Below are 24963 nucleotides of genomic sequence, written 5' to 3' on the forward strand. Positions count from 1 at the left end.
GCTCCCCTCACGTGAGCGGCGGTTAAGCCTCGCCCTCAGTCACGTGCGGCTCCCCTCAGGTGAGCGGCGGTTAAGCCTCGCCCTCAGTCACGTGCGGCTCCCCTCAGGTGAGCGGCGGTTAAGCCTCGCCCTCAGTCACGTGCGGCTCCCCTCAGGTGAGCGGCGGTTAAGCCTCGCCCTCAGTCACGTGCGGCTCCCCTCAGGTGAGCGGCGGTTAAGCCTCGCCCTCAGTCACGTGCCGCTCCCCTCAGGTGAGCGGCGGTTAAGCCTCGCCCTCAGTCGCGCGCCGCTCCCCTCAGGTGAGCGGCGGTTAAGCCTCGCCCTCAGTCTCGCGCCGCTCCACTCAGGTGAGCGGCGGTTAAGCCTCGCCCTCAGGCGCGCGCTGCTCCCCTCAGGTGAGCGGCGGTTAAGCCTCGCCCTCAGTCACGCGCCGCTCCCCTCAGGTGAGCGGCGGGAAACTCCGGTCCGGTCTCGTTCGTCAGGCCGCATTGGGAACCACTCCTCCCGCACATCCCGCCATGCTTGGGACTTCGGCTGGATTTTGTCGGTAAGAAGGCTTTACTCACTTCGGGCTGGGATTGTTTCCGGGTACTTCAGGCTGCCGGGGGGTTGCGAGTGCCCTCGGGATGGGAGTGCAGGTTCCTTAAGCCCAAATGCTTGTCCTGTACCCTTCCTGCTGCTCCCAGTCGCATAGTCGCATGCTGTCTGGGTTTGAGGAAAGCAGGTTTTTGTGATGTTGGGAAGCAAGTAGGTTTGGCTCCATATGGCAGTGCGAGGTTGGAGGCTCTGTCCCAGGCTGGAAGCATACCTCACTGTTTAGCTGGGGAAAAAGGGATTTATGTCCTTTGGAGTGATTTGCAAAGCCAGGTGGATTTTGCCCAATATTGTGCTAAGAGATTTAAGTCTCAGTTTCTGGAATAGTATGTTTTTTTGTTTGTATTTGCCTGTTGCGCTTTTGGTGGTGTTTGTGCCAAGGAACTTTTCCTCTAATATTCTCTTCAGGTATTTCTGTGTTACTAGCTAGATTTTTCTTTTATTCTTTGTTCAGTTTATCCGTATGATGTGTGTAAGAGTGGCAGGGAAAGGTCTTCTGCCCTGTGTTCTGTTCTGGTGTTTTAGTTTGTTAAAACAATGGTAACTCAGGGATAGTAATTCAGAGTGAGTATGTGTAGTAACATATTAATTCTATATTAAGTCTAATTATATTAATATAAGTCTAATTATAATATTATGTTATTATAATTAATAAGTCTAATTATATTAATATTAAGGGTTTGCATCTATTTACACGAGTTGTCTATGAAATCTATTGTGCACTGCTTTCTGAAGAAAAGGAGTAGTTAATGTGTTTTTTGTTGCGGGATATACAAATTGTTGAGGCTCTTGGGTTTTCTTTTTTTTTTTGGGGGGGGGGTGTTTGTTGTTTTTGGGTTATTTTGTTTAAATTATTTTAAATGTAGCTTTATCATTTCATTGTGGTTGCTGAGCTAGCAGATGGATTAATGCATAGAGGAGAGGTCGGGTAGCATAGTGCAGAGTTAGAGGCTCCCTTCCAGGCAGCGTTTGTTGCCCATTACCCACAGCTGTGCCCCAGCCGGGTGCCTGTGGTGGTGGCGAGCACAGCAGTGCTGCAGGGGCCGAGAGCTCCCCCAGCTGCGCTAAGTTCCCCTAACAGCAATTACCTAAAGGGATGCACCTGTGAGGGCCGTGGAGTCCAGGCCATTTACAGGTGTCCCTGCTTGCTGCAGTGCGCCTCATGTATTCTAACCAGCTCTGAACGCAGAGGTTAGTCTATGTGGCACGTGTATCTTACCTCTGCCACAACTTGGTTTCGAGGAGCGTCGGTAGCTTTAAAAATGGGAGGATTTACTAAAACAAAAACAACTCAAAATCTAAAAACAGCAAAACCCCTCAAACCTACAGAAAAAACCCAACAAAGAACCTAACTTTACCCTGAAAGTACAGCATCTGGTTCTAGGTGGTTTGTACTCTCCAAGGGTGATGCTTTGCGTGCTCTCAGGTCTTTAAAAAGAATTGGTTTGTGGGGGACACTGAAAGGAGCAAATATTTGGGATTAGTGTAGTTTTGACTTGTTGTCAGTTTTTGGTTTGTTTCTTGTTTGTGTGGTGTGGCGCAACAGAAAAAGGAAATTGAAGCCCAGGGAGCTCTGGGCCTTTGGGTGATCCTGAGTAACAAGCTCTTCTGCTAAATACTGGGAAACAGTTGCACCTGCTCATCAAAGAGCAGGCCTTCAGCTGGAAAGGATCTTTCACTATCTTGATCTCTCCACATAAGGAATGTTTGGGGTCTGGTAAGAGTCGTGTTATTGGGAAGGGGCTGCAGCACTGGTTCTTTACTGGCAGGGAAGCAAGGCCTGAGGAGACAGACAGCAGCATGTTTTGATACTGAGCTTTGGAGCAAGGAAATAATTATGACTTTATCAGTTAAGTGTCAGTCATTCTGTCTCTCGCTGTTTTGACATGTTCAATTCCAGTGACTGGTGGTAAAAGAGATGAGAGTGTTAGGGGGGTTTGAAGGGAAAATTTTAATGGAGGGAAGCATGGGGAGAAAAAAACCTGTCGAAGACAATTTCTGGCAGGCAGTTGGGTTCCTGGTGCAGACAGATTGGCTGATGTTGATTGTTGACAGCTTCTGCAGCTTGCTAATTACAACTGTAAAAAATTCAGGTGAATGACAGCAACTTGAAATGTTAATTCTGCTTTTATTATTTTGCAGCTGCAACTGTTAGTTGGCTCTTGCTGTAATTGATGGACACTGCCAGTTGCTTAGACAGATGGGAATTAATACTAGTGTTCCCATTAGAACTCGCCATCACAGTCACGTTGGCTTTGGTTTCCGGCACTGAGTTGATGTGTGCAAGAGAGTGCGTGTGGAAGGAGCGGACGTGATTCCTGCCTGCAACGCTTACCTGCTATGGTATTGGAGCCATCCATCCAACACAGAGCAGATGTGCTGCTTGCCAGGTTAGTGCATGCAAGAATAGGCCCTCTGCTTGCCCTGAACTTCTGGAAAAGGTTACATGTTGATAAATATTGCCATACTAACGTGGGAGTCTTAAGACTTGTGTTAACTTGTTCTGATTGTTCCTCATCAGACATGCTGTTGTCATCTTGGCTGAAGATATATGTATATATATCTATAATGCTGGCTGAAGGCAAAATGCTAGAGGTAGGGTGAGTAAAGCAGTTAATAATGTCAGGTATTAGAGGAAAGTAGCAGTGGGTCAGGGTTTTTCGAAAGTGGAGGTGTGATCTTCTAGGTGAAAGAAACTATTAAGAGAGTTGCAGTTTTTTGACTGACCTGCATGTGGGCCTGCTTTCCATATGGGTAAAATCCTGGTCTCTGAATATGAATTTGCTTCAGCCTTGGAGGGTTCAGTCACTGAGGAAAAAAGCAGCTCAGTTGTCCCTTTGAGGACTTGTTCTTTTTCAGAGCTTCAAAGTGGGAGCAAAGCAAGTCAGCACATGCAAAGAGCCCTTTTTATAGGGAGGGAGCTGCAGAAGTTTCAGTCCAGGTTCCTGAAACCTTGGCTGGCTTTTGACCAGCAAGTTAAGTTCATAAATTCCAAGCCCTCAGAAACTTGCTATTTTTTTCTTTTAGCAGTTTGCAGAACACATGTCTTTGAGATGGTGAGGAAAATGCTTCTTTCCTGGATGCTGAGAGATAGCAGTGAGTGGGACTCTCATCCCTGAAGGTGTCTGTGAGCTGCTTTGACAGGTAGGCAGACAGAACACACAGCGGCTCAGCTGGAGGTGCCAGTGTCCCAAAGTGCTGGCTCCTCGGTTCCACGCAGGGCTGGTCACACACACACAGGGCTGGTCACACACACACACCCTCTCCTCCTCCCACGTCTCCTGCCATGGAGCCCATGCCTGGTGCTCAGACCTAGCAGGTCTGGCTGCTCGCTCGGCCTGAGGGCTCGGGTGTGAGCAGTGCCCAGGAGCCCCTCCGGACCCCAGCTGCAGAGCTGTGGTGTGCCTGCCGTGCGCACGCACGCAGCACAGAGATGTTCCATGCTCAAGGTACGAGCGCGTTGCCCACTGCTATGCCAATTACTGGATATTAATGGCAGGGTAGCATGCATATGCCTAAACTGGGAAGCAGAAGGTTAATAGACGAACAGCACCAGAAGATCCCATTTATCAGTTTCTATTTATCTCTCCTTGGGAGGTGGCAGGTTTACAGTAAATACCTTCTGTCCTCCTAATTTCCTAATGATGGGGATAATGATGGAGAGTGGTGAAGTCATTAACTGGGACAGCCTCTGTGCATCACTCTGTCAACCACATCTCTCCAAGACCTGCAATGAAAAGTGATAGGCCCCAGCTGTTCACCAGATTCTGCTCCCTTCCCCATGCTCTACCCCAACTGCAGGCTTAGCAATTAAAAAACAAGGGAAAGAAGTGAGACCCAAAAGCTGAAAGACAAAAGCCAGTCCTTTTCTCTGCTGTGGCAATGATATCCTAGTCTACCCTGCACTTGGGTATGGGCTGGCCTCCATTCCAATGCTCCCATTTAAACACGTGGTATCCCAGGCCGGATGGTATCATTTGGGCTGGGTATGCAGCCTGGGAGAGAGGAATATGAGCTGGTATGAGTGGAAGCCGGAAGAATATTGTGCTTCTGGAGAAGAGGCACTGGGTTTTCTTGGTCCTGCCTTCTGTGAAGAACCTGTTCAATGCCTGTAAAAATGGCAGCAGTTCTCTGTGTCTGACTCTGTGTTCTGGATACTAATGGATTTTGGGGCTTACCAGTGGTCATGTGGTACTGTGGGGGGTACAGGGGGTGGGCTCTGACATCAGGTCCCACTGCATGAAGTTTCAGGACAGGAAAGTGTTCCTGAACGAGGAACTGAAGTTCAAATGAAGATGCACGTAAGTAAATTATTGCTTTGAAAACCTTGTCTTTTTTTTCCTCCCAATGACATTTCTATCTAGGTGACTCTGGAAGATTTTTATATATGTTTCACATTTGGACGGTGGCTGGGAGTTAATGACTATTTCCAAAGAGTTAAGAGTGATTTGCCATTTATAGCAGTCATGTGTTCATGCAGTGAAGGCCTGTGATTATAGGCAACCCTATTTGGAGCAGGGTGTGGCCTGGAGTACCAATGTGGCAGAGCCACCGAGCTATCCTGTGGGTGGTGCCTTTTGGTCCTGACTGCCAGGTGCTGTGCCTGAGAGTCAGGCCTTCTGCCTGGGTGCGTTCTGAAAAGAGAGGCCTGCCTGAAGTGCACTTTTCCTGTGTATCCACGGTGTGCTGGGCTCATAAAAGAGCTCTTGAGCTGTGGGAGCTTTGTGTTAGAAGGGTTCATTAACTTTCAAATGTTTCAATTGAGAAATTTCAGAGCTCTCAGCATAGACCAGGGTGGCTGGCTCAGCCAAGAGTGTCCCCTGACAGTCAGGTACAGATGTGATTGCTAGTCAGAGCACCATAAGAAACTTAATGGTGTCCCAGCAAGTGTCATACTTGAGCTGGAAAGGATTACATCAGATAACCCGGGGAGGCTGTAAATAATTTTTATTGGGCTTTAAGAACTAGGGAGAGAAGAGGAGCCTTTACCTTGCAGCTTGCTAGGAATTGTGCCTGCAGGGTTGTGGAGTGTATGCACTGGTGAAAAAAAGGATTCTGGGACTGGTCTTAATCTGAGCAGGTGCTTAACTGTGTTCTGAAGTGCCTTGGGCCAGGGTGGTACAAAGGGGGTTTTTCTGACTGATGTCTCTGGTGTCTGAGCACGGACATGAGAAATGAAAGGCAATGGAAGACTTAACTGTTTGGGAGATGTGATGTTATCTTAGCACATAACACAAATGTGTTAAATGTTCCTTAAACCCTTCCTTCTTTATTTTCAAATTCTAGATGCTTTTCTTGGATGTTCAAACCTACCGATTTTTTTTTTTTTTGTTTTTAAAAAATTCATGGTGATCTGTTAGCTTTATGCTGGGGAGTCTTCTCCCAAGGAGGTGGAGTTTGTTAAATATCTCTGGTATCACTTGGCTAGTAACTTTGTGCCTCCGATCACAAATTTTGAGGCTGGGGAAAGGGGAGTTTGATTTAATGTGTGATGATTCAGGACCTTCTGTGTAACCTTGTTAGCTTGACACAGGCTTGCAGGCTGATGTTTGACTCTAAGTCTGTCCTCCAGCTTTGTTTTAGACATGTGAGGAGGTGCCAGTTCACCGGGTTCCAGCCACCCCTGGGACAAGCTGCAGGGGGGTTCCATGATGCTTTTGCAATATTTGTTTCCTGTCAAGCTGGCCTTTCCTGGGTTCTCCCAAAGATGGGCTAGCCCAGTGTTCCCAGTCAGGTCAAGCCTTGTAGTTTGTAACCCTCCTCTGTTGCCATGGTTCCCATAGGAGCTCCTAGCCAAATGTTAGAATATTTTTAGTTGTTAATGTCTTAACTTGCTCTGGTCTGTCCATTGCAAGCCCGGTGGTCCAGGGATGGACTCTGTGCTTTTGTTTCTGTGGCCAGCCTGTCTGCTTTTGACAGCTCAAGCTTGGCACAAACCAGGCTTAAAAGAACCTGTGATATTACCCAGCTGTTGGTTTCTAAATAAGCGAAATCATATTAGTCCCTCTAAGCAATCTGTATGGTAATTTCAGGAAAGCATGAGGTGGCTGTTCTCACTGGGAAGACAGAGCTGATAGATGTTTTAACATACATGAACTGCCTGTAGGGAAGACATAAGAGCCTAGCAAGGAGGAAAGTTTTGCTTCCTTGAGTAATGTTTGGTGGGGAAAATAAAGGCAGGGCGGATTGCCTATCACAATGGAAATTTGTTCGAGTAGGACAGTATCTACAGCACCAAATCCTGAGGAGGATAGATGCTGTTACGGATATTGCTGGTCAAGTGAAAGAAATGTCACTGGAGCATTGTAATAGCTATCTGAAATAATTTTTTCAATTATTCGTAACATACAGCAGTCGATGACTTACAAAATTATCCTGCCTGACAGGGCAAAGGCAGCAAAAATGTTCGATTTAAGACTGTTTCTAGAGGCGCAGGATGTACATGCTAACCCTCTGGCTATCGATGCCTGAGAGGAAACAGGAGTGGCTGTTGGCAGTGAGCATTTAGCTCTTTACAACTTGCCTGACTACGTCTGGTTCTGGCTGCTGCACACAGCCACAGCTTCCAGAGGCAAGGATAGCAGTGCTTCTGCAGAACCTTATGGATAAACCTAATGTTTTACATGGATTTCAGTGGACTCTAGCTTCCAGAAGAATGGTGTAAAAGGAATCTGTTAATGGCGTTTTCCTTGAGTAACTAAATTGTTCCCACCTCTGCTGGATGAGATAGTGAAGTTGGGATTCAGAAGGAGGCACCTGCTCCAAGTGGCAGTGCTTACTTATTTGGGCTGCTCTGTACTGCTCAAGTATGGGAGAACTCAGTGACAGCTGTGGAGAAATGTGAAATCAAGGCAGGGGCTGTTAAATAAGGTGATGGCTGTTTTAAGGAGAGACAGCTGGGTATCCAGTGTATCCTCACTCAAAAGCGCTGTCCAGTGCTGCATTTGCTGTGAGCCTAGGGTGTTTAAAGGGAATTCCAAGAGCTGTAGAGGGTCCTGGCCGTCCACCACTTCTCTCTTCCAAAAGAGCTGTTGTGTTAAGTCTTGGTATGGAAGAGCCTCCCATTCTCTGGTCTCAGGACCCACACAGCATGATTCTGCCCCTGCTGCCCTTGATATTGACTCCTGAAAGTCCTATGGTAAAGAGTTACTAATCTCTTAATCTCTGGTAAAGAGCTAAGTTTTCACTAAATTGTACTTCATTTGTCATTTTTGCTTCCTTTGATATGGTGTTTTCCTTACTCTGTGTGCTTGTTTCCCCTTCCTGTCTTTGCTCCTGCTAGCAGAGGAAACCTCTGCACTTCTGTCCTGCTCCCATTTTCCAGATAAACCATCCATGATGCAGAGACCTCAAAGCTCAATGGACTGTGCATGTGGCATTTTTGGGGTAACTGCTATAAGAAATGGGCAGCACTGTGGTGCAGAGCTCTGCTTGTCTGTTCCCAGGGCTCTCAGTCATGGAGCGTGTGCTGACATCCTCCATCAGCTGCTCTTGGCTTGCCTGCCTACACAGGCTAAATGTAAGGTCCCCAGTGAACATTTCTGTCACTTTTGCTGTTCTGGCCATTTTGCTTAATCAAAGAGCTGAAAGGAAAGCTCTCATTAGAGAGGCTTCTTCAGTTGTACAGAAGCCTCTGCTTGGCTAATTGAGGCTTTAGAGAGCTCGTGCTTCCGGTTGGGTTTGGTCTGCTTGATGTGATCTGGGCCTGAGGCAGAATGAAGCGAGCAGACTTAAAATGATGTTTGAGCAAACATGATGGCTGGAGACATACAGGGTTGTGTTCTGTAAGGCTGTTGCTCAGTGGCTACAGAGTTTCTTGCTGAAGTAGTAAACTGCTGGAATGTGCTGTGGCCAGAGAGGTTGTTGGCAATGTGTTGGTGAAAGTGGAGTCTTTGTAGGGTGAGTTGATCCCTTTCTGCTTGCATGTCTGGTGGTTGGAGCCCAGTCCCTTGTGTCAGGTGTTGGAGGAAATGAGAGTGCAAGGCAAGCTGGGCTGCAGAGCCTGCAGTCTGAGTGGAAGAAGCAGGTCTGTGCCAGGGAAAAAGATGTTAAGGGATAGGGGGACAGAACTAAGGACTCCAGCTAATCTATCTGCAGTGCATGAGGCTCTTGCACCTCTGGAGCAGTGTAGCTTAGTCCATTTTATGTATTTTACAGACTGTATTTTATTAATTTTTTTTTTTGTGTGGTCCTAAAAGTTGCCAGCTGAGAATGAGTGAACAAGGGAAATTATTCCAAGGGACTTTCAAATTATATCAGTAGAATTTATGGCCTTAACAGTTGGTGTCTTAGAGAAGAAGTGTGGTGGAGAAGGTGAACAAGAGCACTTGCTCTTTGAGGATATGGGAATTCTTCCTCTGTGGTCTTAAAGCGATGCAAAATGTGGAGTTGCCAGGCTTGCTTTTGGAGGGCCCTGGCTTGTAAGTGGGTATGCACTGGATGTACTGGGTGGTGAAGAAGTGAAAGAACAGAGGCTCAAGGTCGTGTGTTCAGGTGCTGGTGCTGGAATCCGATCTCCATCCCAAGCAGAGAGTCTGAGCAGAGGTTTCAAGCTGTTCAGTTACCTTCTGCAGCTTTTTCAGTTGCAAAGGATTAAGCTGTGCTTGAAAGAGTTGGAGTGTGCAGTTGCTACTGGTTGGGAACTGTGGGTCCTGGTGCCTGGGCAGGAAGGCTCCCTGCTCTCAGAGCAGTCTCTCTGGTCATGTGACAGGGTCCTCCTTTCCTATGGGACAGGAAACGGACCAGCTGCCAAGTGCCTAGAATTAGTAATTGAGCTGCACAGAGAAAGGATGCAACCAGTGTGGATCAGTTACTGAGCAGGGTAAAGATGGAATCCATTTCCAAGTGGAGATGGAGTGGAGCAGAAAGTGGGGTGTCCATTGGATGTTTACCAAATTGCTGTGCATTATTCCTCATTGTGCAGGCCTTGTCAGATGTGTCTCAGTAGGTCTGGCCTCTTGGGAGTCAGCGCAGAGACAAAGGGACAGATGGGGAAGGAGAAGGATATAAGGGAATGTCCATGATGTCACCGAAGGAACATGTTAATTGTGAGTTTCTCTGTTACCGGTTTGATGGTGAATTTGTGCCTGACCTTGCGGTGAGGTTTTGGCCATTCCCTTCTCCCTGTTTCTTTTGCTGTTTGCTTTTTATCTTCTTGCAAAGAAATAAAGTTGCTGAAATCTGGGTAGTTCCTATGGGAAATGAACTCTTCTGTGAAGAGAGATGGAGGAAGCCTTGAGGGTAGGAATGAGGGGGTTTGTCAGGAAAGCCTGGGCGAGGAGCTGAGATGACTGTGAGACAGCACAGTTGGAAACAGTGCTGGGTAGTTGCCTTGCTCGTGTTGTGTCAGAATCTTCCCACGCCGTGGCAGGTTCCAAATGTGTGACAGAACTGTGCCTAAGACTGAAGGATTCTCTGTCATACATCTGCTGTCTGTCTCCCACATATGGAGAGGACAGGGACCTTTGTTTTGGTGGCAGAGGATCCTCAAGTGAGCTGTCTGCACTGATCTGAACAGATGATTTTGTGTGCTGGAGATGAAGGTGTGGCTGAGCAGTGAGGCAGCTGGGAAGGCTCCGGGGAGCTGAATGCAGGTTTGCAGACAGGTTTGACTTGGCGGAGTGATGGCTTGTCAGGCAGGGGTGAAGTCTGGGTGAGTCCCTGGAATAGAAACTTGGGGAGAATTGTTAAACACAGAAAAGACATCTTGAGCTCAGGCACTCCCAGAGCCGCACATTGTTAGGGGCCAGTTATGTGTCCTGCATGAATGTCCCTGTGGGCCTGCTTTATTCTGTGTCCCTTGCTAAGGTGTGTGCTGCTGGCCTCTGTCAGAGTGTGCTGGACTGGGTGGTTCTTAGGTGTGAGCTACAGCAAATATTCTTCTGAAAGAGGCTACTGCAAAATTGGTGTAAAACAAAGGGAGCTTAGAATTCTTAAAAGTACATTGATGACTTCCAATTGACTTAGCTAAATTTTCCTGGTTCGCTAGTTGTTGAAAGCAAGCAGAGGAAGCTCTCTGGTCTTTGGGCCTTAGAGATGAGGGGCAGATGACTTTTCCCCTGACTTTCAAGGACCCTGGGCCCATCGCAGTGGTAAATCAAGGTGACCTCTGCAAGGCGAGAGGGATAGTGGAATTAGTGGATGACTCTGGGAATATGCAAAAGCTCATAAATATATCAGAGCTAGTTGTGAATGAAGTGTGTCATGTTCTGGTTCCCTAAATGACTCTGAAAAGCTTGATTCAAGACTTTGCTCTTATGTTGTAGTTATGGCTTTGTCCCCAGCTTTGCAGTGGTCTTTCACTGCTTATTTTTCTAATAAGAACTGTCTTTTCCCTAGACTAAGTGATCTGTAGCCCCATGAGCCCCAGAGGAGTAGGTGTGGCCAGGTCTGTCTGTGGAGTCCTGCTCTGTCACACACATAAAGTGCTCTTAGTGGATTTTGCAGATGTACTGGCTGCAGCTTTGTTTATTCCTTGTTACCCAACCACTTGTTCAGAGCTTGGCAATCTCCAAGGAGCAAGCTGCATTAACCACGGCTGTGGGAAGGTGATGAAGCCATGGGCCATCTTGCATTGGTCTGGATGGAGCTGCCATTGTTGGTTGTCATTGTTTCTTTCATGTCTAAGTGAGACTTTGTACCTAGAGTAGGATATGGTCTGTCCTTTGTGAAACCTTGTTTGCACCCTGCCTCCGTGGTGCTGTGAAACCAGCAAAAGACTATGGGATGGTTTTGTATAGGAAGGAAGATAGTGTCTTCAATGGCAGCCATTAAATCCAGTAAGGAGACAATTTATCATGGATGTGGAGTCATATTTCCTGTCATTTGGGACTGTGAAAAGATGCTCCTGGTAACGCTTGCTTAAAATAAGTTTCATGTTCCAAAGGACATTTGGGATTTCCCCTCTGCAGCTGAAGATCTCTGTGTTACAGAGATACACTGGGATTTAACATACTAAGAGCAGTCAGCTAATCCTAAAATTTGCGTCTGGCATTTGAGCGTATGCTTATGTAAGTAACTATATATACTGAAAGTGAGGGTTTGTAGTAAATTATGGCCAGCTTCAAGAGCAGACTGACCAAAGTTGTGTAGAAGTTAGAAAGTGGGGAAAAAAGCTAATGAAATGGAAAATTCCCAGTTGCCTAAATAATTATCTGGCCTGAGATTGTTTTCCTGTGGTTAGTCACTGAACTGCAATAAGTACAGTGGATTTGGAAGGAGGTGAATTCTCCATCCAAGATAGAAAAGAGTAGGTCTAATACAAGACATATTTAGTAAGGAAAGATACTCAGGAGCTCTTAGAGGCACAAAATATGAGACTCAGGATAGGAGTTAAGTTTCTGATCCATATCAACATTTGGAGTTAGTTTTCTGTGGGAGAGTGTTCAACCCTTATACACCTGGAGGTTTCTTAGATCGGGAAGAAAAGGGGAGGGTCAGAACTCTTGAGCTGTATCTGAGTACACCCAAGCCGAAGTGTGCATCGGCCTCTGTACATCTCACAGGGAGATGCAGCGTGACCTGAAGGATCCGACCTGGCCCATCCCTAGATTTCCTGCCTGCTCTGTGGTGAGGCAAAGCAGCAATGCTGGAGCAGAATCTGTGTATTGGTCAGGAGTTTCCAGCTCCCCATGACTGCCTTTGGAGCTCTGTGGAGCTGAGTTTGCATCACTGTAAATTAAGCTCCTGCTGAGGGTCAGAGGGCAGGAGCTAATCTGTAAATGAACATTCCTCAAACTCTAGTTACCCATTGGACCTTTGAGATCAGCTCTAACAAGCGTAATGCAAACTGGATTAGTTTGTTGTATGCCACTGGGAAATTAAATGTGTCTTCCAAGTTCTTGTCACTTAAAATTTGCTGTGACATTTACTGTGTTTGACAAAATGCAGGAAAAGAGGTTCCAATTAACCAGGACATCAAATGGTGTGGATGGTGCAGTTTATTTTGGAGGCATGATACTCAGAAAGGTCAGTCTCTCAGTCAGCTGACCTCAGTCGTTTGTAGTGTTGGCTGTGGCTAATGAGCACTCAGCTCAGTCCATAATGGGAGCTTTATGGAGGGCAAATTCAGATAATGGATGTGTGTGGGCAAACTGGCTCTTTCTGATAGCTGGGTGGGGAGACATGCAAACTCTGTGTAACATAGAGAAAAAGTGACTGAAGGCAATGTTTAAGAGCCAGGAATGTCACCACAGAGTCAGTACTCCCACACTTGAGGGGAAATTGTTGCTGTCTTAGAGCTTCTGCTTGGGCTTGTGGGCTGCACGGAGCCATGTGTAACAGGATGGTGGCTTCAAGCTGCAGCAGAGTAGTAGTTCCTTGGGTATGGTGAATGGAAATGTATTGCTGCATCCACACAGTGCAGTCAGTGCTGACAGCAGCCTGGAGGGAAGGTGGCCAAGTCTCCTGATAGGCTGTTGTTCTTCAGGTGCTTTAAATGTTGGTTGGTGTCAGTCAGTTGCAAATAACCCATTACTTGTACCAAAATTCATGGCAGCTGCTGGCCCTTTGTGCAGGCTCAGCATCAAGCACTGGGCTGTACTATTTCATCCTGAAAAAATTTGCAGTTTGAAAATTAGACATTTGGGCAGAGCTTCTTGAAATGATGCTGGATTTATACCAAACTGATCCCCAGGAAATTGTTAATGTTAAACTGGCCAGTGACTTTCCCTTTCTGCTCAAAGCTTTGGGTGTTCAGGTTAAAATGTGTCATTTTAACCTGTTTTACCTAAGTTTTGAAATGCACTGCAGCAGTTTTTCTGCTATTAAGCGAAGCCTGATGAGGCAGTGCCGGTAGCTTCTTGGAGGTGGTCAGCCTTAATGCAGCCCACAGGTTTTGAACACCCTTGGTACTGGCCACGTTCTTGGGAATGCCCATTTGAAAGACATGAAAAATAATTATGGGATAAAGAAATAATGGGATCTCTTTACTTATTTAAGAGGTAAGGATGAACACGTCCTTTGCTAGATATTCCTGCTTCTTAATACTGTGTTTTTCTTAATTGAACTTGATTCCCTGTATCCACAGTTTCAGAGGGGTGTCCAGTAAGTACCTGGGATATATTGTGCTATGAGGGAGGCATCCTCTAGCCAGCCTCTAGGATTTACCTTGTCTGCTTTCCACTGGGCTCTGTTGAATTCAGCAGGAGTGGGAATCCGACTTACACTGGAGTTGGGAGAGGGGAGGAAACAATGACAGTAAGAGGGCTGGGAGAAAGCTTGGCCTGTTGTAAGTTGTTAGCAGTAGGATCACAGGCCAGAGCAAGAATAAGATAGTTGCCTTGAATTTCTAGGAGGAAATAAGAACTTGGAATTGTGGAGTGTGATACTGTCAGGCTTTTGGCTGAAGCAGACTTCCTGAGGCACGGTGCGAAAGAAATAATTTCTCAAATTAAATCGAACTCCCTGCATGACTGAAGTCATAGCAACAAAATGACCTCACTGCAACTTTACTCCCCCCTCCTTGTAGTTGTTTCTTTAATTTCATACAATATGTTATTCTTGTTGTTTGGAATTGTGGGGAGGAGGGAGAGAGGGAAAACCAACCTGTGTAAAAATTAGCTTTGAGTTATTCCATCTGTGGACTCTTAATTTTGTCATGAAAACAGAGAAGCCTGGCAGGAAGCGAGCTTGTGACTGGCTCCATGTATCCTCTTGTCTGGAGCTGGGTAAGAAGTGTGGCATTTAGAATGAAAGCAAAAGCTTCATTTCTGGAACTCTGAGTGTTTGCCCAATTCTTTGACCATCTGTTTTTGTTGACAACCACCTCTTTGTGTTGTGCCAAAGTTATTTTGGCTTTTATAATTTGTATATGCGCGCGTGTGTGTGTGTATGGTGGAGTGGTTGTGTGTGTCTGTGTGTGGATCATTAAGGTGCTGCTGACTGGGTCAGACTGGGGGAAGTGGTGTCTGTAAAAGTAGGTATTTTGTGAGGATTGCATTACCAGGAGAAATACAATGAGTAATCCTGGCTTCTCTCAGAGACATTTGAGTCCTATCTGTGTTAGCTTGTCAAAAGCTGCCAGCTTCCAGTGGCTGTCCCTAAGTAACTTTGGTTGCATCACAGCCGTTTAGAGTACGCAAGTACTTGCCTCAGAAATCACTGCTGGGATGAACAGTCCTGATGGAGAGCCCAGCAGATGGATGAAGGGGGATAGCAGATGGGTTCCTGTGCTCCGTGGTGCTGGCATGGAGGTGCTCAGCCACCTTAGCCTCTCTTGAGCTGTGCTTCTCTTCCATTCTTGTTGTCACTTAGGGGGTAGTTATTAATTCCTTGTATGCTTCATATGCTAACTTTATCCCCAACCAATATGGATTGTAGATGCACTGGAGCAGCTGATGTTAGAACTCTATCATGGAACTGCAAAAGCACTTGGAAATTCAGCCTCCACACCTAGCATGAGCCACCTTTTTGAACATATATGTATGTTTCTAAGCCTGCCTTTTCTCTGCATTGTAATAAAATGGTTTTGTTTTCTTCTGAAAGCTATGTAGAGAAAAGCTGAATGCTTTCTGTGCTGCGTTTCATGCTGACATTTCCTGCAGTGCTGTCTGAACTCTTGTTGACATGAGGGTAGGCCAGAGTAACATCTACAGCCCACGACAGCAGCAAAATGAGGCTAACAAATATCCTTTTGAGGATGCAGTGTGACAGCTTCATCCATCGCGCTGCATTTGCATCGGGAGTGTGGAATGGCTGCGTGTCATGGGCCACTGCCGCTGCACACAGTCATTTATTTAATAGCTCCATGCACAGGCACTAAAGGGGAGCCTGCAAGACATCAGTGTGGTGGAGGCAAATAAGAAATTAAGAGGTGGCAGCATTTAGAAAAGTCTAGTTTGTGCTATTCCATCATTATTCCAACTTTTTGTTTAGCAGTGCTTCAGGTATAAAATGAATGGAGTTGTTAGGGACAGTAGCAAGACACACACTGTGGCGAGGCACAGTGGCTTCCCTCTGTTTTTTGCTGTGTTCTCAGTTTGAGGGTGGCCTTTTCCAAAGGTAAGCTTGTTCCCTTGCAATATAAAGTGTTAATTACGCAGCTTGCATGATATGTTTCTGGTGCATGAACCAGGTAGATTAAAACTGCTTCATATCTGGATGATTGCTTACTTTTCTCCAGAGCACCATTAATTCACACGAAGTTGAATTTCTTTTAGCCAAGATTTTCCAGGTGCTGCAATTCCATTATGGAGAGAACTGCTTTAAAGTGGAATGCCTTGAAATCCAGCTTCTTAAATACTTATTTAGAGAAAAAAATGGAGAAACCCAAACACATGGAATAGGTAGTCACTTCTGAAAATCTGTTCATAAGCATAAAATGAAACTCCTCCTGTCATTTTAAATGCCTTTTCATGGATTGCCTTCCTGTTCTGTGTTTCTGTGTGCAAATGATGAGTCTGGGGTCTGCGAGATGTGTTGACTTGAACAAATGCTTCCGGTGAGTTCTGATGCAGTTGGCTATGAACGTGTTATATGAGAAACAAAATTGGAACTGTGGTAAGAAGACTCGGGCTTAATTTGGTAGGGACAGTATGTCATGCTGAAAAAAAGATAGCAGCAAAAGTTCTGTGCACGTATAAATAGATGCTGTTTTTTCTGTAAAAAAATGCAAGGCAGGTTTTTAATGGTAGAGTCCAGATGTGAAACTCCTAAACCTGGTGCAGGCACTTAAAATGAATGCTTTTTGCTGCAGTGGGAATGAAGAGTCCTTAATTTTTCTTATTGGTGGGAGCCCAATTTTAACAGCATGAAAAGGATTTCATGTTGTCTGCTCTAAGAGTAAGTAATCAGATTAACTAGAGAAGAACACCAGAGGTTGTCAGTCCCCCTTAGCATCAGCCATGTTTTCCTCACAGTGAGCCTAGTTCTAACCCTTCATTTGCAGAACTCGCTGTGTGCAGGAAACGTCTCTTGGGTTGCTTTGCTCAATAGCGGTTTAGGATAAAGGGCCTCGGAAATGTAGCGTTCAAGCATTTCTGTTCTCAAAAGGCTGGAGGAAGAGATGTTTGGAAAATAAAAACATGCCAAGGGCAGAACCTGCATGGAAGTGTAGAAAAGAGCCTCAAGCAAGAGGGGTGTTGTGTTCTCACTGACCTAGCACCCTGTATTTCCTGTGTTGTTTTTCCTAATATTGCTGTCAGTGCAGTACAGGGTGGCCGCAGGGGTTATGACTGCCTGCCTGGTGTAGGGGATCAAGTGTCTCAGTCTTGCCTAGGAAGCTGGGTAACTCAGCAGCTGTGTGCGTGTGCAGCTGGAGAGAAAGAGGAGCTCATGGGCCGGTGTCGGGGAAGGTCACCTCTCTGTGCATTCAGACACCTGCCATGGATTCTCTCTTGGATCGTTGCTGGAAGGTGGCGCCCTCAGGGCTGAACTGCAGTGTCCTGTGTGTGTGCAGTCACTTGCTTGGGCTGCTCAGAAACGCTGATGTGAAGAAAAACGTGCAGGCAAGGATGGCCACTTGTACCTCTTCATACCTGGAATACACAGTGCATAAAAGGGAGCATGTTCTGCAGCTCTAGGAACCCGTACTTAGTCATTATACAAACTGTGTCTGCTGGTATAAATGAATGCCACCTCATGGATTTCAGTGGCTTTATGGCATCCATGAAAGCAAGCAGAGGTGGCAATGTCAGAGGAGGCATGTAACAGAACCACATTTTTCCTGTGGAGTTGAGTGTAGTTTTGTGGTGTTTCTTTCTGGTGATATTTAGGGAAGACTGATATTTAAGACCTCTTGTGTGTTTTCTACTTGTCTAAATATCTAAAAAATACCGGAAGGACAAGAAAGGCACTATATACTCAGTGGAAGAGAAGAAACCTGTACTTAAAACAAAGCTGGGGGAAATTCCTAGTTCTGCTCACTAAAATAATAGTTCATTTACATTGCACTGGCAGATGGTTTAAGAATTGATTTCAAAGCAGGGAGCAGTGCAGAGGGAAAGGGTGAGGGCTCTGTCCTCTCATCAGTCTGGGGTGATGATTCATTTTAGCACTGGTACACATGATCTGCTTCTCTGACTGCTGACTTGTGGTTTTCTGGTCCCCTGTTATTTTCAGGATGTTAATTTGGTCAGGATTGCTAGTTTTCAGCATTATCACGAGACCACCGGTAACACCTGAGCACAGCTTATACCTTGTGACTGGTGTCACTACTTGGAATTAACAAATACCTAGTTTGGAAAGCACATGGATTCAGTGAGCTATGAGTTGGTTTCATAAGATGTAGTGGACTCTTGAAAGGCTTTTTTTAAGGCTGTTGGGATGTGTTTGATAAGCTCCAGGTTGCCTAGCATCTGGAGTCTGGAATGTGGAATATTTCAAATCCTGATGAGTTGGTTTGTTTCTCAGTTTGTGTTCAGACTCCTTCCCATGGCTGGAGTGGGTGGAAAACCAGGCCTTTTTCCCTTGCTGATATTGGCACCTACCCGGGGTTTCCAAAGTTGATGGCAGAAGCTAATGCAAAATACTGAAACTGTAGAAGTTCTTTGGAGATATATGATACCATCTCACATCATAAGGAGTTAAAAGTGCAGAAAACCCTGCTTTGGAGAAGGGTGGGCTGAAAGGTCCTCTTGAGCTTCCTTTCAGCTCTGATTCTTTGGATTTATTAGTCTTATTTGAAGCAGTCTTTATCACTAAGGAAGTATTGGAGACTCCTGCTAATTCTGGCTGTAAAGCTTGTTTAGGTCAGCAGAAATCTTTGTGGGCATTTGCTAGTTGGTTGGTGATGTATGGGAGAGGCTGATTGTTTATCAAGGAAGACTTCAGGACTTAAAATCCAAACTCCAGTTTCTTCCAGAAAGGATAGAATCATCCCAGTGTGTGATGACCTTGATAATTTTGATGAGAATTCTACATTACAACTGTCTGATCTTGTTAGTGTGGGTTCCCCCCCCCCCCCCCCCCCCCCCCCCCCCGCCCCCCGTAAGTTTTAAACCTGGTTTAGATGAGATTGAGTAGATGAATTGTGGCAGGTCTAACTACTGCTAAGTTCTGGAAGCTGTAGAGCACTTAAGTGAGGTGGTGTCCTTAGAGGTGGGAGCAGCTTGTTGGGTCAGATGGGACTGTTGATGGCCATACAATATCCAGCTGAGAGAAAGAGGGCAGCCAGGGAGCTTTGAGGCACTGTGGCCTCGACAAGGAGGATGGGTGTAGAAGGGGATGTATGAAGAAGAGCAGCAGCAAAAGACAAAAGCCTACGTGTTGTCTTTGACTGCATAAGGCATCAATGGAGTAATCTCTATTTGCTGTGTTGGTTTTGGGTGAGTGCTGTGACAAGAGAAAGCAGAGGAGCAAATGAACTTTAGGGGAAGGCACACAAAACCTGTTTCTAAACTTGAAACTTGTTCATGAAGCATTTTGGGTTTCTGTGCAGTTTAACAGACTGATTGGGCTGGAAGTCTGATTTGGTGCAGTTCTACTGCTGAAAAAAGGCTGCCTGGTTATACCACTGGGGCATGATGTGGTGGTTAAAATGCAGTTTACTTGTAGCTCCGAAGGGGTTAAAGCAGTTTGAGGTGAAACGATAGATTGGCAGGGTTTGATTAAATAAAAAAAAAAAAAAACAACAAACCAGAGGGGAATATTTGAGCATGTGGATAAGCAGAAATCCTGTGTTGTTTCCTTTTTTTCATGCTTCTTAATGTGTAAAGTGGTATAGAAAAAATGCTAGATTTGTGTGATGTGCTCATGCTCCACATCCCTTAAATCCATCTGTGGCTGCTGAGCTGTTGCCACACACAGGCTCTATGTGCTGCATATTTTGCAAACAGCTACACCTACTTGTAGGCAGCATTTGGGCTGGGATTGCCAGGCTGCTGGATGTGCTTGGAGTCCACAGCCGGTGAAATGCATCATTCCAACTTGAGTCACTGCTTCGGCTGAGTGTGGGCATCAGAATATCCTCCCGTGGTGGGGGCAGGGGCAGCTCTGTCTGACTGGAGGGTTTAATGGGGAAGGGTTAATGAAGTCACAAGGCAGTGACAGTGAAACTGCCGTGCAGGGCTTGCTGTGCATGGGGGGTGGGCACGGGGACGGATGGAGGCAGGTGTAAACTCTGCTTGGAGAAATCAGAGCTCTCCATCTATGCCATGTCCTATTGGAATATTTGTCTGGTTCGTTCTGGCTTCCCCACCATGGATGTGTTGTGAGAGTAACTGCGTTCCCCATCCTCCCTCCCTCCTCTTCCTTCTTCCCCCCCCCCCCCCCCCCCCCCCACAAGCTGGAGGGCCAGAAGGTGGGGTGGTACCTCAGGATAATGGTAGCAGAAGGCGAAGGAGGCAGACAGCTGGCAAGTTCTGCCCCAATATGCTTCTCTGAAAGAGGCAAGGAAAATGCAGAAGATGTGATGCCTGAATGGCTCACTTTGCAGCAAAAGGGAAGATTAAAAGTAAAATTAGTTAACATCTTGCTCATTTCAAACCACCACACGCTATCTTTTTGCTTCCCCCCCACAAGCCATTTCTCTATGGCTTTCTATTCTGAGGGAAGTAGGGAGAAGTCCCAAGCAGTCCTGGGACTTTGCAGAAATATATGTGTTGAGCAGCACTGCAAAAAGACTGGGCTCTCCCGGTAGCCTTGTGTTACCTCCCTGTCATCTGCAGGAGCCTGGGCAGCTGGAGCAGACAGGCAGCCACAGGCCTCTGCCAGGAGCTTCTGTTCACTGTACTGACACAACAGTATGGGAGTGTGCAAAGGCAGAAGGTGGGGATGGGCGCTGGAGGCCCTGCCGTGGCTCAGTCTGCGAGGCGAGTTCCAGTGGCAGGGTGCGGGTGCTCCTAAGGGAGTCTGGGAACCTGGAGGTGTTGAGTGAGAGGGATGTTGCTGCGGTCTGCAGCTGCTAATGGAAAGGTGAGAGAAGGCAGAGCTGAACACTCCTGGAGGTGCCCTGTGAGAGGGACCAATGGAGCGCTGGGGAATCCCAGCTAGATGGAAGGGAGAAATTAATTCCGTGGGTAGGTGGTGAAGCATTTGAGCGGGGGCTAGAACTTGTATGCACAATACCTTATGCTAAAAGGTTTTCATGTCACCAGCTACTGCTGCTTTGAACTATCTGACCAGCACACACCCCTTGCTGGCGGGGAGCTCCAGGTGTGTGGTGGTCTGGATACGCTGGTACTGCTGGGTACAGCACTTTGATTCAAGACAGGATTTCCTTGTGCCTGTTGTGTAGGGGATGGGTCCCCATGATCTGAGGGGTCCAGTGTCTTCATTGTGTGGGCAACTGTGTTTTGCAGAGGTTTTTGGTCCAGCCAAGTGAAACTCCATGCAGTGTCATGGTACTTGGTTTTATGTAATGCTGTTCAAGCAGAGCCTGGGCCCTCTGAAGCAGATGGCAGCTTATTGAGCAGCCGTGAGCAGAGGCTGGGTGTTCACTAGACCCCTCTAGCAGCAGCACTGCGGGCTTTACTCTGACACCTGACTTTGCCAAGTAGTCCTGTGGAACTTGTACCTGTGCCGTAGGACTGGAACAGTGGCTCTTTGGCTCTGAGTGGTTACTGGTCACCAGCAGAGTCTGCAAAGTGACAGAGAGTAATCAGGAGAATGATCATATTCAATCCTTCCATCTCCACTAGGAATACTAACTAACCAGCCTTAAATGTGTATGAAACACTTGTTCTGTAGAAACTTACTGGAAGTTCAGCTGAATGATCCTGCAATTACTGTAGAAACATAATTGTTAGTACAGTTATGTAGTTGAGGGCAATTCCTTTGGGTAATTGTTGCTGTTGGTTAATGGAACAGGAAAAGCTAGATGCTAGTGCAGAGTGCTTTTGAAAATTCCTTCATTGCAAACACTCCAAATCTCATATGTTGCTGTTGTCAGCACAAACCAGCTATGCCAGCAGTTGGAGTCAGGGAAAAGCACCTTCCAAAAACTGTTTGATTGGTTACTGTCCATGGCAGAATTTCTCACACTGATGCCTGAACTGTGTGCTCTGGATTGCTGTTGCAGATTAGATTTGTTCCAGCTGGAATGTAACTCTTATCCTGCTTGCTGATGCTCACACTGGACAGGAGTCCTGTGGGAAAGATGATGATCAAATAAGTTAATTTTTTTGCTGGTTTTGGGAGCTAGGTCTCTGAGGTGCTTATTATTCAACAATGTCTTTAGAGCTGAGGGATGATGGTGTTCCTTTATGTCAGCCTTATTTCTGCTGTAGCCCAGGGGCTACACCAATTCTTATGCTCATGGCACTGATTGCATTGGGCTGCTAAGCAGAGTTCATACCTAGGATCCTTTGTTCTTAAACATTCACCTGCAGCAGTAATTCGTTAACTGCTTTTCTCTTTCTTAATCTCTTACTTATAAAATAGGCCCAAATGATTGGTGGCCCTAGGGAATACCTGAGATGGCTCTCGTGAGACTTCCTGTCTGTCTCGTCTGAGCAGGCAGGACCTAAATTCCCTGGACTGTGTCTTTATGGCATTTTCACTGTCAGTATTCAAGTATTCCATCCCCGGTTTTCAGACCTTTTGGCTTTTTTGGTGATGACTCAAGTGGTGGGTCTCAGGTTACCGTAAGCAATAGGTTTTTACTGTGATGTTTACATGGCTATTTACATAAGGATGAGCAAAACAAAAGGCTTGTCACTTGCAGGCTACCCGATGTGGTAAAGGTGTCTTTGGAGTACCAAGTTCCTCGGCTTCATATCTGTTTTTATACTTCATGTGTTTGGCTGTGTACTTCTTATGGGGTGGCAAAGAAAGTATGGTAATGATGGGAAGTTATTTAGTGCTGCATGGAGTTAATTGCTTCTAATCAGTGCTTACATCCGTCTGGTTTTATGGGAGACAAGAAGTCTTCCTTGGATGTGCTCATTAGCCATCCTGTAAATCACAGGGATGTTCTGGCATCTCCTGTATTGTGTGCCCATTAGCTGGGTTGTGTTTCCATGTAGCTGTAAAAGTGGAATGGTATGCACTGGGATGGGGATGGATTTGAGTCTCCTCTTAAGGTCCCTGGTAACAATTTGCAAGCAGAAGTTGCTTCCCAGTTGGCCACTTAAGCCTTGATGGGGGAATTCCCTGGCTGTGTTGAGTTCTGTGAGGGCAAATGAGGTGTCAGGAGCTGCTTTCCCAGACCATGTGGAAGTGCTCAGGATGGCGTGGTCATTGTATTGATACGCAGTGTGAATGTGCAGCCACTCGTCCTGGGAAGCTGTGTTGGGTGTCCTGTCCTTAAAAAGAAGAGCTTAACAACTCAATGCAAAGAAGCTTCTCCTTTTTGTCAACATGAGCAAGTTGTGTCAAAGAATGTGTTCTTTGCATGTCTTGATAAGAGCTCAGTAGTGCTGGCAAGAGGCTTTGGCTCCTCTTTTCCAGGGCCAAGTTAAGTAATGAGCTGGAGAAGCTGCCCTGTGCAGCTGCAGAGGTGCCCTGTCCCCAGGCGTTTCAGAGCCCTGCCAGGCCCCGTACCTGCTGCAGCCTGATGGATGCGTATGGGGTGATGAATGGCGTCTGCCTGGGCACCCATTAGAGCGCAGGCACTGCAGGAAGATTAATTGGCTCGGGTTGTGCCGGCGTCTTTCAGGGCTCAACATATCAGACGTTTATCTATCCATCTTCCACTCGGTCACAGCACTGTGTGCCGAAGAAGAAACCTATGGGCTAGAGCTTTGTGCGGGTAGAGGGGGGGCTGTGGCTGTGTGCTGCAGCTCCTGCTGCCGGGGCACTGTACTCAAGTTGGGCTGGAAAGGAGAGCTGGCCCCGGACAGAAACTCAGCTGCTTGGTTCCTGCTAATTGTAAGCCGTTTCCCTTGGATCGCTCTAGTCTGAGCTCTCTCACCAGGTGGCAGCCTCCCGCATGCCACACTGGGAGCCTGAGGACGTGGGAATCTGAGCCTGGATTGGAAATCAGGACGAGAAGGAGGGGAGAAAAATCCAACACTTAAGCTAGCTGCTGCTTCTGAAGTTTTTAAATGTTGCAGTTTTCTGAAGTTTTTCGGAAGCTGCCGCTAGGAGGACAAGCAAGTTGTTAGATTTTATTTTATATATATTTATATAGATTTTTTTTTTTTTTAAATTTTAAACAATTGTCTTAAAAATACCACTGGGAACAGTTTTACTATCCTGTGATTGTACAAGCTGATGCATACAGCATGGGTGTACATGGCCTGCATCTTTTGAGTCTCCCCTGGGTGGAGGCACAGCTCTGCTCATTCCTTTAGCAAGAAGTGTATGGGTGGGTTGGGGTAGAGTGGCTGAGGTGTGCTGGAGACAGGGAAAAATGGGAGAGCAAAAGGAAGCAATGTCCAACAGCAATATATTTGATACAAAAAGTCACAACAGGAAAAAAAAAAAGAGTATGAGGGCAGGGCACAGGGAGTGTGCAGCCTGTATAACAGCAGGTGAGGAAGCTGATCCACTCACCAACCAGTGAGGATTTCTGGGGGAATGGAGGGATTAAGGAAGTAACAGTTCATTGTAGTCTACACGCCTCATGAGTTTAGCTCTATCTTTATAATTGATTTGCTGCTGGAAAATGTGCAGGGACAGTTATGTTTGCTCATGTATCAGCTCTGTTTACTTGGCTGATCTGGGATTGCTTAGAGCCTCAGCAACAGAAGAAAAGCAAATGGCAGGAGTCCTAAATCCAGATCTCACCTCCTTTGTTGGATGTATGGGAAGGCAACAGTTTGGTAGGGCTCTAGGAAATTGTACTATAAAGTCTGTGTAGGCCTAAATAAAATACCTAGTTTGGTTCCAAATGAGGCAGCCTAAGTAGAGAAGTGATGGAAGCATAGGAGATGGTAGTAGCCATTTTGGAAGAACTGGAGCTTCTAGCCTGATGGTGAAGGTGTGGGGCCTGCAGGCTCACGTGGCAGCATCTAGAGGGTTTTCCTGGGCTCTGGATTCACTGGCTGTATTCACCTGTTTGTCTGTATTCACAGGTACAGGGCTTGCCTTCCTAGCTTGGCCTAGAAGGATCACGTGGCCACACAGAAGGAAAAACTTGTTCTTGGAGTGGGAGTTTTGAGCTGCTGAACACTTGGGAAAATAAATTGCCTTTTTAGGAAATGAGTGTTGGGAGAGGTCGGTGTGCCTAATGAAGTTCATGGGTTGGTCCATAATCCAGAGTAGGGCACAGCAACATGGAAAGTTGGGGCATCAGGGGTTTATAAATAATGCTGTGGCCTCTGTATCTGGATTTTTCTAGCCAAGCTCACTCTCCCAGCCAAAAACATTCAGTATTAAGTTCTCTCCTGAGCTGCTGGGTTTAGCAAAACTCTGGAGTTTCTTTTTTTTTCCAGTGTTTTTTTTTTTTTTTCCTGCCCGCCTGTCAGGCAGTCTGGACTCTTGGAGTGAATTCCTGTGCCTGTGTGTGCAGAGCTGCTAAGAGATGGCTGTCTGCACTGATGTGATGTC

The 24963-nt window shown here is 46.4% G+C and overlaps 1 long non-coding RNA gene across 1 annotated transcript in view; it reads left to right on the forward strand.

Moving 5' to 3' along the window:
- Window positions 1-420: 420 nt before the first annotated feature.
- The window catches only part of LOC306801942, a 114631-nt gene continuing 90088 nt past the window's right edge, over window positions 421-24963 (forward strand). The window contains exons 1-3 of the long non-coding RNA XR_013774229.1: window positions 421-547; window positions 2737-2984; window positions 3622-3738. This is a non-coding gene — a long non-coding RNA (uncharacterized lncRNA). The remainder of the gene's footprint in view (window positions 548-2736; window positions 2985-3621; window positions 3739-24963) is intronic.

This window comes from Erithacus rubecula (genome assembly GCF_903797595.1).
Source record: "Erithacus rubecula genome assembly, chromosome: 5".
Classification (NCBI taxonomy): domain Eukaryota; kingdom Metazoa; phylum Chordata; class Aves; order Passeriformes; family Muscicapidae; genus Erithacus; species Erithacus rubecula.